Source organism: Rattus norvegicus, chromosome 14 (assembly GCF_036323735.1).
Source record: "Rattus norvegicus strain BN/NHsdMcwi chromosome 14, GRCr8, whole genome shotgun sequence".
NCBI classification, from domain to species: Eukaryota; Metazoa; Chordata; class Mammalia; order Rodentia; family Muridae; genus Rattus; species Rattus norvegicus.
Genome location: NC_086032.1, coordinates 17,294,744 through 17,310,606, shown reverse-complemented (window position 1 = coordinate 17,310,606; position 15,863 = coordinate 17,294,744).

Here is a 15,863-nt window from a genome sequence, read left to right as displayed (position 1 = left end):
GGAAAAATAAATCACAATCTATTTTCCCCAAAGAAGAAATGCATTTGAAAGCTTTTAAAATTTAGATTTTATAATCCATACCCATGGAAACTAAAGTGAAGCCTGCCCCTTTTCTCCATCCCTTGTTTGCCTTTATGGAAAGATGGAAGGCTGGTTTACACTCTCAGCCTGCAGGTCTTAGTGAGTCACTGAGAATGTTCTCTGCAGTTATCTTGAGGGCCATTGCTAGAACACCTTTTCCCAGGAAGTAGCCTTGTGGAACGTTCAACCTTAGGTGGAATCTCTCTGGAACACATACCAGGTCAGGGAGGGCCTATTCTTCCTCCAGCTTTTTCCTGGCATATGTTCAGGTAGCAAAAAGATCAGGAGTTACCTCTGGCCTCTAAAGTGCCAAGGAACAAATCATTGATACTCTGCGGAGCCAGTCATGGAAAACCCTGGAAGGCTCACACAGCTGTCATCCAAAGTCCTGGCTTTGCTATGAGGAAACAGATTAAATAAGAAGCACACAATGTATTCCCGTGCATATGCTTGTACACATACAAGCTCCATTCTTTGCAGAATTAAAGCTCTTTGTTTCTATAGTAACCAGTACACTCATGTTTAAAAGGACAAAGGGGAACGAAGGTCACTGAGATCTAGAAAGTGTATTTGTTTGCCATTTGATTTGGCAGAAGGCCAGCATCCTGTGTGAAAACACATTTTTGAAATCCCATTAACATCAACTTGATGAAGAAAAGAACCTGGCCTATCTCCAGTGACCTTAGCTTCTCCAGACAAGTTTAAAGCTTATCAAGAACTGGGCTAAAACTCAGCCAGTTAAGCTAGTGAAGCCAAAAAAAAAAAGGCTTTTAGATATTGGTATACTGGTATATTATATGGTATAATGCCCATGTTCTGTGATGAGCATTTCTAGGAGTGACACATAACTAGATGCAAGAAGTTTAGCGTAGCATTGTATATTGTTAAATATGTTTTAAAAGAACTCAGGAAAGATTCACATCGTTAAATAGTTTTTGTTTGTTTTGACCTCAAAGCTGGGAATAAAAGTCAGAGCCTTACACATGTCCATCAAACAATACTGTTGGAATACACCTATAATTTCCTAAAAACATACTAATAATGCAAAAGGATGATGGAGCTTGCAGATGTTATATGAACATATTATAAAAACTCGTTCTAGTGAAGATTATGTTAAGTGAGCATAAAAAAGGTTACAATCAATTCATACACAGATTTCTCATTATATTGGGTATATACACACACAGCGGCATCATTAACAAGGTTATATGCATATTATATTGAGAACCAAAGCAATCCCGGATGCAAAACTGCATCACTTACAGTCTCCCACCAAGACTACCTCATAGCCTGATAGATACACTCTAGGACATCATGCTCTGTACTTGACACTAAAGTTTTACCATAAAAATGAGACTCCAGCTACCTAAACCCTCCATCTCTGTAACTGGACCATAATTCTACGGTTCTCACATATTTCCATCCTTTTTGTGTCAAGAGTCAAACTGTGGGGGGAAAGCCAAAAATTCTTTTTGAGTCATTGAGAAGACAGCTAACTAAATTTGGCTGCCAAAAGATATCAGTTAGTGAACCTGTATAAAGCAAATGTATGATATGACCTAGTGTCTGATTTTTGTTTCATTCATTCAGTAATCTGTAAAATTGCCTTTACATCTTTTAATTGGACCAAATTTGTCACATTTACTTCAATTTTTATTTTGTAGAGTTCTTTTTAAGTTTGATTGGCTGCCCCATTTTTTTTTGTTTTTTTTTTTAATTTTCTGATGTTATGGGGAAAGGGGGAGCATAAACAGTACTTCTGGGATACATTTTAAAGTATTAACCGAAGACTGCATTTGTCTAAGATATCTTTGCCATTGAAAACATGATGCTTTTGAATGTCATAGAGTGTATTTTTCTTTTTGCCTGTTTGCACTCTGTAATTGCACTTTGTAAGTTTGAAGAGCCACTTGTATAAAATTTCTATTAAAGATTCTAGTAGAACATAAAATTGTATTGTATTCACCTTAAAACTTATTTGACTATGAATTTTATCAGAGTACTGAATTGTATCAATTTGTTTGTAGCTAGTATCAGCTTTGATAGTTATGTACCTTGACATAGTGAAGGACACTATAATTCATGGGTTATTGTGTGATCTATAATTCTGTGGGAAGGGGGGTGGCATAGGCAAGAAATAATAGTAGTCAATACAAGTTCAAAAAAGTAAGGAGCCCTTACTTTCTCCCTTAACTTCTCTAGAAAAAGGTGGGGCTTAGATTAAACCTTGATTTTCTTCCTTCCCTTCCTTCCTTCCTTCCTTCCTTCCTTCCTTCCTTCCTTCCTTCCTTCTTTCTTCCTTTTCTTACTACAAAAACTTGATTTAACCCAAGGGTGACTATGAGATTTTTGAGATGCAGATCTGTAAGATGATGCGTTAAGTGTTTAATCAATTTGTGACAAGTCACGACAAAAAGTAAGAATCTAACACAATTGCTCTTCCAGAACGACTGAGAGTAATTGCTTTGAGAAAACTCTCCAAGAGAAAGACAGGGAGACCTGCTAATGAAGCTTTGTAATGTATTAGAGGTAAACTGAGCAAAAAGTAGGCAGGTACTGTCTGGGGGAATGAACGATAGAAAGGATTTTATCTACAGCACAGAAAGAAAACCAAGCGATTAAACTGGTATGTTATAAAAATGAGAAAAAAACAAACAAAGGGGGAAAGAAGGAGATCAATTTAATTTGAATGTGTTTAATCTAAAGTATCAGAAGGACAAATAGGTAGAAATAGCATGCTTGCTATGTTGACAGAACTCAAAATTATATGCTGTATTATGATTTACAAGGTACCTTTCCATCACCCATCTCTTTGTTTACATGCACACATTGAGATGATGGAAAAAGAGGAGTAATTACGCCCTGAGAGGGAGCTGGGCTACTGTGTTAGCACTCACCTAGCACTGGGTTCTATGACCAGCACCAGAACAAAACAAAATAAAAATATAATCTTCCAGAAGATTGTGATTTGCAAAGTCAGGAACTCATCCAGTATCCCAGAGATCCTGAGACCTCCATCTTACTCCGGCACTAGGCTGTACTATGAAATAAAGCTGGCCTGGTGGGACCCTCGTCACAGTGACAGTGACTACTGTTGAAGCCAGAGAAATGTTTCCAGGGAATGAAGAGAGTGGGAAAACACAAAGCCAAACAAGCAAATAAACACTGGAGTACAGAGAGACTTTAGTAAAGAAAAGGAACCCTTGATAGTGGCATACACCTTTGATCCCAGCATTAGGGAGGTAGGGGCAGGCAGATCTCTGTGACTTTGATGCTAACTTGGTCTATAAAGCTAGTTCCAAAATAGTCAGAGTCACACAGAGAAACCCTGTTTCTACAAACCCAAACCCAAACACACACACACACACACACACACACACACACACACACACACACACGGAGATCTTGAAGATAAAAGAAACAATATTCATCACCTCATTCAAGCATTCAAACACCAGGATTTTTCTATACACCTTATGTATACCACATCTTTTTTTGGGGGGGGGTTCTTTTTTTCGGAGCTGGGGACCGAACCCAGGGCCTTGCGCTTCCTAGGCAAACGCTCTACCACTGAGCTAAATCCCCAACCCCTGTATACCACATCTTAAGGATAAGCAATAAAAGCTAAAACTTGGAATTTATATTCTCGAGATAGAATGGGGAAAATACATACTCATGGCAATAATAGTGGTGAACACTAGTCACTGCTAAGCTTTTAAATATGTAGCTTATTGTCTCCTTTAAAGCATCCTATGAGATGATTGTGTCCATAGATAAAGTGGGAACCAAGCATAACATACCCAGGTATTCCTGCATGGTGATGAATAAGAAGGCAATACTTAGCATGCTGTGACTTGGGACTGCTTTATCTCAGCTGGTTAGATAATCATCTCCATGGAGATAACATATGAGCACAGTCATAGAGAAGAGAAAGAGGTGGCCAAACCAACTTACAGATACAAGAGTTCCTACCATTCTTACTGGGAGAGTAGGAGCTGTAATGTTCAAGGACGGTGTGATGACTTGTAGGCCAGAGAATGCTCTAGAAAAACATGTAGCACATGAATGAAGGCTGCCGCCAAGTAGAAAATTTAAGGGATGCAAACTTTGCCATTTTGTAAAAACTTGAAATCATCACAGGATTTATAGATTGGATAGTGATATAATTTATATTTCCAAAAGACTATAGTCTTTTGCTTTGTGGAAATCGACCAAACTAAGACCCAAACCTGAGAAGTGAGTTGGGACACTTCCATTGTACCTCAAATTGTCATAAATCTAGGGCAAAGGTAGCAGTGAGAGTAAGCAGTGGTGGGTGAAATGAAGAACAGTGGGTTTGGGATGTAGATAGGGAATACGTTAAATTAGCAGGACTTACTGATAGTCATATACAAGAAGATAAGTAGGAAACACTATATAAAACTTGGGACAAAACAATATTCCAGGAGTTTCTGCAATAGACAGTCAGGTTCAAAATCAAGTAGAAGAAGGAACAGGAAAAAGAGGCATCCCTGCTTTGATTTTTACATTTTCTGCAACTGGGACAGTATTTCTGGTTGATGAGGAAGGCAGAGGCCAGATTGTACCAGAATAAGGAATGGTAATGGCTACTGCTAACTGTAACTATTTATACATGTGTATGTATACACACATATGCATCACACACACACACACACACACACACACACACATTCTTATCCAGAGTCACAGAGAACAACAAATGACAAGCTATCAGCAATTCCATTTTAAATTATCCAGCACTGGCGTCAACCAGATCCTCTGATTTTTCTCTGGCTTTCTCTGTGGTCGTTTACACTGATCATCGTGAAATGTTGACATCAGAGATGAGAATTACTGATAGATAGAAATTAGGGGGAAAGCCACTGATTTCCTTTCCCCTGAGCTCTGACACTCCTGTCCCGGGTATCTGAGAGCTGGCTCTCTCCCTGAGTTTCAGGAGAGGGACCGACGCCTGAGTCATGTGCGTGCCTGTGATGCCATCTAGGTTACAGTGGGAGAGCCTGATTGTGGGAATATAAATAAGCCCCTTATCAGCGGGCAGGGCCTCTGTATACATGGGCTGGGCAGTGGAACAGGAGGTTGACCCGGAGAACATGTGCAGGAGCTGCCTTGAAACTTCATTCCCTCCACAGGCCTTGGTGTCTCCTGGACCTATTGGGAGCTCCACACACACTGGGCCGTGAGAAGGACGGCTTGCATGAATGGACACAAATCTTAGCTGGTTGTTATTATTGAGACAGGATATAACAACAAAACGACGACCCACGGTACTTTCTGCCTTTTAAATTTGTCGTTTACAACTCTCCACCAGATCTACACCTCCAATGTTGTGTTCCATAGTTTTGGACCTAATCCCCAGTACTTTATCGCTAAATGTGTGTTTCTTTTCTGGCCATTTGCCACTCTATAATACATACTAGAAGAATTTACTCTCTATGACCAACGCGATGAAATCGTTGCCTTACTAGTACCTACCTAGGTTAGAATGAAATCCCAAACTAAGACTATGACAGAAATAGTATATGGGTTCAGCTCCACAGGATCTGAAATTTGAGTCCTAAAATTATGGGAGAAACTGACCTTGGAAATTAAAGGGAAAGTTGAAGGGAAAACCTGAATTATCTTTGACATAGAGAAAAGGCCAATGTAGCATACAACAGAAGCACGGTTTACTATAGATGCTGATCAAACCCCTTGGGTAGTTTTTGCCGCACTGCTCTGCCTTTGACTTCATGCTGGAGAGAATTCCATAGGAAACAAATCGCAGAGGTCGCAGAGTAGGCTGCAGCAGGCTTTCCTAGATGTATCTTTCAAAGTGAAAAAAAAAAAAAAAACACAACGTACATATTACTATTTGCCAATAGCAGCAGAATTCTGTACCACTGTAGAGCAGTCATGGTATATGGTGTGTGTGTGTGTGTGTGTGTGTGTGTGTGTCTATGTGTGTGTGCACACGCACAAGAAATTGGGTGTTTCATTAAATATATTGCTTCTTAGGCATCTTTCCTTAAAACTACATGCTAAATTAATATTTTATTATATTATAACTCTAAAATTTCTAGAAATGTATTATTTTATAAATATCCACTTCAAGATTTGTTTCAGTAAAATTTCAAAATATTGACAAATAACGGGGGCTTTAAAGTTCTTTAATTCTGACACCTTCAAAATGCTAATATCAACATTGTGATCTGTAGCTCTGTAGCATTTTATGTGTGATCTTTGGTCTGTCTAAAAGCCCAGTTTTCACACAAGTAAGCTGTTTTATATACACCATGCTATATTCTGTTTTCATCACTTAGCAACAACATATCACATGACATTATGTGCCACTTAGTAGAATTTTAATGACATTTTACACTTAAAGTAAATACCACACTGGGTGTATAGATTGTTCCCAGTTTTCCAAAACTGTGTGGAAGTTTTAATGGATTCTCTTAGAGCAAAATCTCTGATTACTTCCCCAAAATCAATAATCAGTAAATTATTAAAAGTAGCATGTAAAATTTTGTTTTTGATACAATTCTCAGACAGCTGGTGACAAGGGCTGTCGGTTAGGATGATGGCTATCTCCCAGCTTCTTCAAACGGGGGGGGAGGGGGTTGTGACAGAGGATCATGTGACCAAATGTGGGGCTTAAAACGGAAGGCAACAGTGAAAGGCTCTCAAGGCACAGTCAACAAAAGTCAATCCAATATCACATGTGTAATGAACCCAAAGTGTTTCTGGTAGTGTTTGCCCAGGTGACATCATGTGACTTCATTGCAGCCTTGGTTCTGAGTGCACAGCAGACTCATTTGGCACTGCACAAAGCATCAGGTCACTGAGAGCCATTACTGCTGTCACTGAGAGCCATTACTGCTGTCACTGAGAGCCATTACTGCTGTCACTGAGAGCCATTACTGCTGTCACTGACAGCCATTACTGCTGTATGAAACACTTCGGCCAGATCAGAGACTGCGGTGTGTTATTAATGGCAGTGTTTTATTGTAAACACAAGTTTACAAATATAATGGTTTAATTACAGAAAAACAGGATATTTAATATTCTCCTATTGTTATTTTACAGCATGTAAATTTCAAACTAGTATATCTTGGTATTATATTGGGTTAGGTATTTTATTTTGAAAATTTCTGCTTGTGTTGTTGCCTTGAGTTCATATAAAAGAATAATTAAATGAACATCGTCTTGGGATTAATACATAACTTCCCATCATGTACATATGAATGTGACATGAGCTTCTCATCATTGATGATTATAAAATTAAAATGTTGGTCAACTCGGAAAAACATTGCAAGTGCTCTGTGTCAAGCAGTAAGCCAAGATCTAATTCTTCATGTGAAAAAACAAGTCCAATTCACTAGAATTCAAACTTGTCATCTTTAATAAATGGCAAATTACTTGTATGTGAAATAATTGTTTCAAGATAAATGTCTTCATGATTTGTATCAGTAAGTGTTCTATTTGTGTTATGTGTACATCAGGAGTCATGTAAAAAATCTCTTGGAATACCCTTGGTAGGGAATAGGGAGGCAAAGTTTAAAACAAAGGCAGAAGGAACACCCATTCAGAGCCTGTCCCACATGTGGCCCATACATACACAGCCACCCGATTAGATAAGATGGATGAAGCAAAGAAGTGCAGGCCGACAGGAACCAGATATACATCTCTCCTGAGAGACACAGCCAGAATACAGCAAATACAGAGGCGAATGCCAGCAGCAAACCACTGAACTGAGAACGGGACCCCCGTTGAAAGAATCAGAGAAAGGACTGGAAGAGCTTGAAGGGGCTCCAGACCCCATATGAACAACAATGCCAAGCAACTAGAGCTTCCAGGGACTAAGCCACTACCCAAAGACTATACATGGACTGACCCTGGATTCTAACCTCATAGGTAGCAATGAATATCCTAGTAAGAGCACCAGTGGAAGGGGAAGCCCTGGGTCCTGCTAAGACTGAACCCCCAGTGAATGTGATTGTTGGGGGGAGGGCGGTAATGGGGGGAGGATGGGGAGGGGAACACCCATATAGAAGGGGAGGGGGAGGGGTTAGAGGGATGTTGGCCCGGAAACCGGGAAGGGGAATAACAATCAAAATGTAAATAAGAAATACTCAAGTTAATAAAGATAAAAAAAAGAAATCTCTTGGACAGAAAAGAATTCTTAAGTGGAGTTTAAGAAATGCTGGCTTCCTCATTCTACACAGCTCATGGACAAATATTTTCTTGAATTTTGGTTGTCTTCCTGCTATTTAAAAGCTTGTGATTCTACTTCTGAGAGAAAAAGAATGATCAAGAAAGACACAGAAAGAAAGTGAGAGGGGAGCTAGATAGATATATTCAAATAGGGTTAATATTGATTACCTATGGATTGTGAAAAATCAACTTTGCAAACATTCATGAATTATACACATTTCTACAATCGACATTGAACTTTTAAAATTAGAAAACTTTGACTAAAGAAACACACAGAAAAGATGTACTCTCCGATCTTAAGTCAATCTTTAAAAAAATAAAAAATGCTCAATTTTATCTATTTACCACAGAACTTCCCAGTGTCTATCACTCAACAGACAACTCTCCAAGACTCAGCAGAGAAATCTGAGGACTTAGTAAATGGTTCCCTCATATCCCAATGAACTTTCAGAACTGTTTTAGGATAAAAATTTAATTTTAAAAATTAAAATTAAAAATTTTACCAGTCTGTGTTCTCTTTAAAAACAAATAGAACTCATGGAATTTATCTGTCTCTATCTCTCTCTCCATCCTTCTCTGTCCTTCTCTCTCCATATATATCTTAATATATATTAAAAAGGGTTTTAGTAGAGTGGATTACAGGACTTGGTCAGGCTAGTCCAAAAATTGCAGTCTCCCAATGGAAAGTTCAAGAATTCAATTCTAAAATTTGATTGCAGCTGGTCTTAACTCTATACTGGAATCCCAAAGAAGTAGGTTCTAATACAACTGAAAGAATGCCTCAGCAGGATAAATGACCTTGCCAGCAAGAGGGAGTCCAGATATTAAGCTCCTAGCACTGCTCTGGGGACACTCTATGTCACTGTCCTCTTTGATATTGTTTAACATCCAGTAGCCTTTGGATCTATGACTCATTTGAGACTTACTAGAAAAGCTTTGTCCGCCATACTTTCAACCACATTTAACCTTTAAGTTTCCCAACAAACCCCTATTCTTTTCCTAAATTAATATTAACAGGGAAGCATTAATATAACTGATACTTATCAGCCTATAGAATCTACAGTTTTTCCGTCTTGGATGACTACTTTCTCTTTAACTGCCATGGAAAGTATATAAGTAACTTTATGCACGTGTTTGATGAATCACTCTTACTGTACAATGAGCCATGCTCGAATACACCCCAAACTAAAGCAAGACAGAACCATGAAACATTTGCCTGAAGACACATGTGGAGACCCATGATACCTAACTCCACCTGGCAGCCGGCAAAGCTGACTCGCTTTGGCGTCACACTTTTCCTTTGTCTCTGTAAAGTGCAGGCACGTTTTCAAGACGAGATTTCCTGAGCAGTAATCCTTCTTGTAATGAAGCATAATTGTATGGGCATCTACTCATAGAGTTAGCAGATTCTGTTAACAACGCTACTGGGCTGGCAGGAGCTAAAAGGCTTTCCTTTTCTACAAATCGTGGAATGAAGACAGCAGATTCCTTTGAGAAAGGCCAGTGTCTCTGAGGGAGAGACTTTGTATCATGTATTAGCACTTCACTTCATTAACACACAGTTGTGTGTTATATGAAAGGAAGGTTGTCCTATCTGGAGAAGGTCTTTCTTTCTTTCTTTTTTTTTTCAAGTTCCATTAATTTGCCTGCAAAATACAGGATGTCTTCATTCTTTTTTTTAATCTTTATTAACTTGAGTATTTCTTATTTACATTTTGATTGTTATTCCCCTTCCCGGTTTCTGGGCCAACATCCCCCTAACCCCTCCCCCTCCCTTTCTATATTGGTGTTCCTCTCCCCATTCTCCCCCCATTACCACCCTCCACCCAACAATCACGTTCACTGGGGGTTCAGTTTTGACAGGACCAAGGGCTTCCCCTTCCACTGGTGCTCTTACTAGGCTATTCATTGCTACCTATGAGGTTGGAGCCCAAGGTCAGTCCATGTATAGTCTTTGGGTAGTGGCTTAGTCCCTGGAAGCTCTGGTTGCTTGGCATTGTTGTTCATATGGGGTCTCGAGTCCGAGAAGGTCTTTCTTGAGAGGACAAAATGATCGCACTATTAAGTATGATCATCCCACACAGCAAGCTAGAGTGTATATGGTGGACACAGAGAAAGGTTTGGCAGGCCAGCATGGAGGCAGTGCATAGAAATAAGGCGTGTCGTAGAGATGGGGAAGGCATTAACACACAACTCCTGCTTTTTCTCCATGTTTTCCCAAGTATCAGAAGATCCTGTAACTTGTATAGTGAAATTTATAAAGCCATCCAGCCCTATAATCTTCCCTTTTCCAATAATTATCCTTCTGGTAGTTCAGGACGGCTTTCCCAAAGATCAACAGTCATATAAGTAGGACAAGGCCTATTTTGTTGGTTGTATTTTGAGTCAGCTCTCAAGATAAATCAGTTAAAGTGGATAATGCTCATGGAGTAAACTAAGTCTGGTGCTGTTTCATTGACATGCACAGGACTAAGAGAACTGAGTAAAATGGAGCAACAAACATAAGCTATCAGGTAGAATATTAGCACTAATGGATGAGAGGCCTAAGGTTCTAAACTAAACTCACTTACTTCCAGCACTAATAAGCAAGCACCATTTGATCCGGTCAATGTCTTCTCTTCTCAGTGAAAAGCCACCAGGAACTGGTGAAGTTGGGCAAAGCCATGTGTGTTGGCAGCAGAGTGTAGTCAAGAAAGATATTTCTGGGGAAATGTTGTTAGCAAGGGTTTATTACAGGGCTTGGGACTGCGCTGGGTGATTCGGGGGACAATTTAAAGAAGCAAGGTTTGCTCTGTACTGGGTACCATCACAAAGGACGATTCAATAACAGAGCATTAAATATTTTAAAGTCACTTACATGAGCTGAGAGAAGACATTTGGTCATTTTTCATGATGGTTTTGCCACCTTGTCTTGTGCTCACTCTCTGAGTGAGTGACTTTAGTTTTGCCATGGTTTTGAATGGCCCCCTTTCCTCCCCGAATTTTATCTGAATATCATTTCTCTTTTGTGGAGAATGCCACAGTCTAGCTTTTAAATTTTGTCTTATTCATGGTTTCTTAGGTCGCTTTTTCCTACATTCAGTACATATGTATGTGTTTCCTGTTGATGTACCATTATTTGGGATGAAGTGGTAGAATGGAGAACAAGCAGACAGGTCCACTTCTGGAAGCAACAAAATGACCATGGGTCACCATGCGTGCACCAGACTCCTGGCTTCATCATTGTCTCCCTTGGTAATTCTGCCACAGCTGCTATTAAGCAAGTAGTAATCAATTATATGTACCATTATCACTAGAGAAGACAGATTTTGAGAAGGCCATAAAGGTATGGAACTCTACAAGAGGAGTCAGAGTTCTATGTTGGTGTGCATGAGGAAGACTCAAACAACTCTGGAAGAAATAGGTAAGTGTCCAGGGGAGGAACAATATTTAAACTAAGCCTAAGTTTAGATAAGTGTATCCTATATGGATAGAAAAGAAAATTGGAGAAAATAAAACTTAGAGGGAAGCAAGTAAGGAATTCTTGAAGGATCCATGTTTGGTCTGTCTAGATTTAAGGAACGAAGATGGGTGGTCAGACTGAAGAAAGCAGACAAATTCCATGGGACCAGAGATGCTATTCAGGATGTGGGACCATGTTTTGAGAATAGATTACACCAGCAATACCTGTACCTGTCCTTGTCCAACAGTTTATAGGGATCACTGCTGAACAACTTCACCAGGTACTTGATTAAAATTTCTTCTTTTAAAGGCTTGACTCTGTCACAGAAACATCAGATGATAGTGAAAACATTTGGGGTGTTAGTGTTGCATATTTACAAAGCTCTACATTGTGCCCAGTGGGTAAGGCTTGGAGAAATGGAGGTAAAAGGATGAGAGGGATAGTCAAATAGACCCACACTTGTAAGAAAGTTCACTTGCCAAAGTTCTAGACAGCTGAATGTAAGCTGTAGACTGCGGTTGTGCCTTTACATTGACTTGAGGTTTGGATCTGAGTCTAGTAGTTCATAGGCTTCGTTTTTTTGTTTTTGTTTTTGTTTTCCCTTTAAAAGATTCATGTTTTTGCTTGCAATTTTGTTTGCGATTTTGATGTCATCAACATTTTACTCTTCCAAGTAGCTTAGTAGCTATGTTAGGCAATGGACAAGTGGATGCAAATGGCTTCTTCTAATGGAGGTCTTTGCTGGCACAAGCTATGAACACAGATTATCAGAATACATTAAACAGTCAAAAAGAGATAGAGGTTGCTTCTCAAAACATTCTCATTTCTGTAAAAATAATTAACTCTTGTGAAAATATTTTAAATATAATATTATTTCAAGTAACTTTCGTTGGCTAGTTTTTTGAAATTAATATCATCCCTCTCCCGTAAAGACTATGACTGTTGTGAGAAGTACATGACAACATATAACTATTTGGCACATGTGTGTAATCTTCCCTTCTACCAAAAGGGGGGAAGGTATCCTTAGGAGAAGCCAGATAGAGTGAGCATATTTATTTCTTTCATTGTCTTCACACTATTGTATATTTGCTGCTATAATGGCCCCAGGTTTTTTTAAATGCCTAGCATGTCTTCTGCCCCTAGGCCCTCTTGCCCTCTGTCAGATTTAGAATTTATTCCTGATGGGGTAACAGTGGAGCTGATCTTCTGGGCTATGACACATTAGAAGGTAGACAAGAATGTTAGGCAATGGACAAGTGGATGCAAATGGGTTCTTCTAATGGAAGTCTTTGCTGGCACAAGCTATGAACACATAGCTTCATCGGATAGAGCTAAGTTTAAAATTAACAATCAAACAAACAAAATTCTAGCCTAACAAATAACCTCCCTCAGCTACTGTTCATGTGATTTATTTGAAAGAGAAACTTGACATACTTGAGAGGATAAGGGATTTTCTATGAAGAGAGCTGAAGAAAATGAGAGAAGGTGAGTCATTGTTTTCTCCCAAACCCCTGGATTTCTGCTGACACCATCTGTTAGGCTTCCTGTGGACATTTCTTTAATCTTTTCTTTACACCTGACCACTTCTAGGTCCTTGTTCTAATTGAATACAAAGCACACACAAACTTTCTCAAATTATAACACCAGAATGTGGCTATTTAGAGTCTTTTGAGATTGAAGTCTTCTCTCTTATCCATGCTCAACACATCCGAAATCCAGGGATCAAAACCTTCTCATCTTCATAAACACCCACTACTAGGAAAATGTAGTTAAACCCAACTGCCTATTAAAGTGAATATCACTTAAATGCCACATGACAAGGGAACAAAAGTCAGTCACAAAACTAGTTGACTCTTCTTACAGTATTTCCCATAGAACTGGATATAAATGTTTTGTCTATGAACTTGGTATCCATCCATCCTGACCACACATTGTTTGAACTGAAGAGATCAAGAATTTCTTGGGGTAAAACTCATTTTTTATAAACACCCCTTATCATAATGAGGATAGAGCTGAGAACAATGACCTAATACACACAGTCATTGTATGAACCTTATAGGACAGAAATGCCTGGCTCATACCCAGGAGACATGCATGGATGCAATGGTCTGGAGCTTGGCTTCCATGTAATAACTTTAAAAAGTCTCTGCTGTTGTTTTTTTGTGTAGCCAGGCAGAAAAGATGGCCTCACTGATCCCCTGCCCTTTCTTCTTAAGAGGTTGTAGAAATAGTGACTCAGACAATGAAACTCTTGAGGGCCAGAGGAACTATTTGTAATAATAACTCACATATATTTAGTGTTCATACTTTGATTTCTCTTTGAATCATATAAATATTTTATATTTACTTTTTATATAGTAGATTTCAACATTTTTCAAGGATTCATATGATATTGAGTAGTCATAAAATGTCTATTTTGAGAAATAGAAGTACTTCTGTCATCTCCCTCTATTTACTAGTGATTTTAACTTTCCTCAGATAAAACAAAAGTTAATTCTTGTGTCTTAGGTTAATTCTGGTGTCTTATTTGCCTAGATGTGCTCAATAAATGCTGTAACCTGAGCAATGTTCATCCTGTCATCCCCTCTTGAATTGTTAGGTTTGCCTCAGTGAATTCTTCTGGGAAACTGCTCCATGCCCCATCTGGCGCTGGGACTGTAGGCACAGTGAACTCGAGTGCAAGAAGCTTAAATTCCAGGAAATGAATTAGACAGTTGGATCTCAGCTTCCGGGATGACACCACACCCCACATCAGGAGAAATGTGCCTCGGCAGAGCTCCCGGACTGCCGGGAGCCAAACCATACATGAGCCTTGCTTTGTCAAATGAGCAATCAGGAGTCAGCCTGTCGAAGGTTGCTGCAATCCCCCTGTCAATTTAAATGAACAAATTCCAAGACTTCGAGCTTCCTCTTATAAAGAACTCAAATGTCACAATCACAGGAATGCATGAGCAACACAAAATTTCAGAAACTGATACTCCTTAATAGATGCTCAAAATGCCTTGGTCAGGTTAACATGTAAATCAATAATTTCCCCCATCAGAAGGCCTATGCATGCATAGCATGGCCATTCTTTATGTACAACTCCCTTACACTTGCAATACTTAAAATGGATTTCTATGTTCAGAAGATAATCTTTCATGAGGAGTTTAAAAAAAACTGATTAAAATAAAATCGTGGATACGAGAGAGAGAGGTGGGGAGAGAGAGAGAGAGAGAGAGAGAGAGAGAGAGAGAGAGAGAGAGAGAGAGAGATCTCATTGACATTTTTATGGGGGAACCAATATGGCCTTCCTTGAGGTTGTCAAGGAAAGCCTGAAAAGTCTCATCTCTCGCCCTCCCCCAATCTGATGCAGTATCTGATCTTTGCCGTCCTTTAAGGCAAAGAGTAAATGAGTCTGCTCTCCATATTCAGGGAAACTAAGGCCTCATTGGGGGCTCATCACGGTGACAGCTAGGTCTGAAGACAGAAGATCTGAGATGCAGGCTCACTGCCCATCTCATTCCGAGACTCCTTGGAAAGGACTGAGATAGATAAGGAACAGCCACCAGTTCCCCTGCCTTCCTCAGATCACATCCTGGTTCACCAGTGCCTCCATACACTGGTAGACTGAGAGAGTTTAGCCAAAAGTAAATCTGCTTGTGGAAAATACAATTCTTCTTTAATTTTAGCATTCAATGTTACTGGTTTGGGGGATCAAAGATTCTTTAGAGATATTAAGTAGGTAATCAGGGTAATGGAGAAGATCATGTCCTGAAATAGTTGTGCATGGTGGTGTGGAACCATTAAAAGAGCTGACTGAAAAAGAATGTATGTATGGTGGTTTAAATAAGCATGACCCCCACAGGCTTATATATTTGAAAGCTTAGTCATCAGGGAGTGGCATTGTTTGAAAGGATTAGAAGGATTAAGAGGTATGGCCTTAGCCCATTCCAAACCAAGTGTCTTTCTCTCGGCCTATAGATCCATTACATGCGGCTATGCTCCCTGCTGTGATGATAGTGGACTAAACCTTTGAAACACAGTAAACAAATTGCCGACTAAGTGCTTTATTTTATCAGAGTTGCCTTGGTCATGGTGTCTCTTCACAGTAATAGAACAGTAACCAAGACACCATGCTATG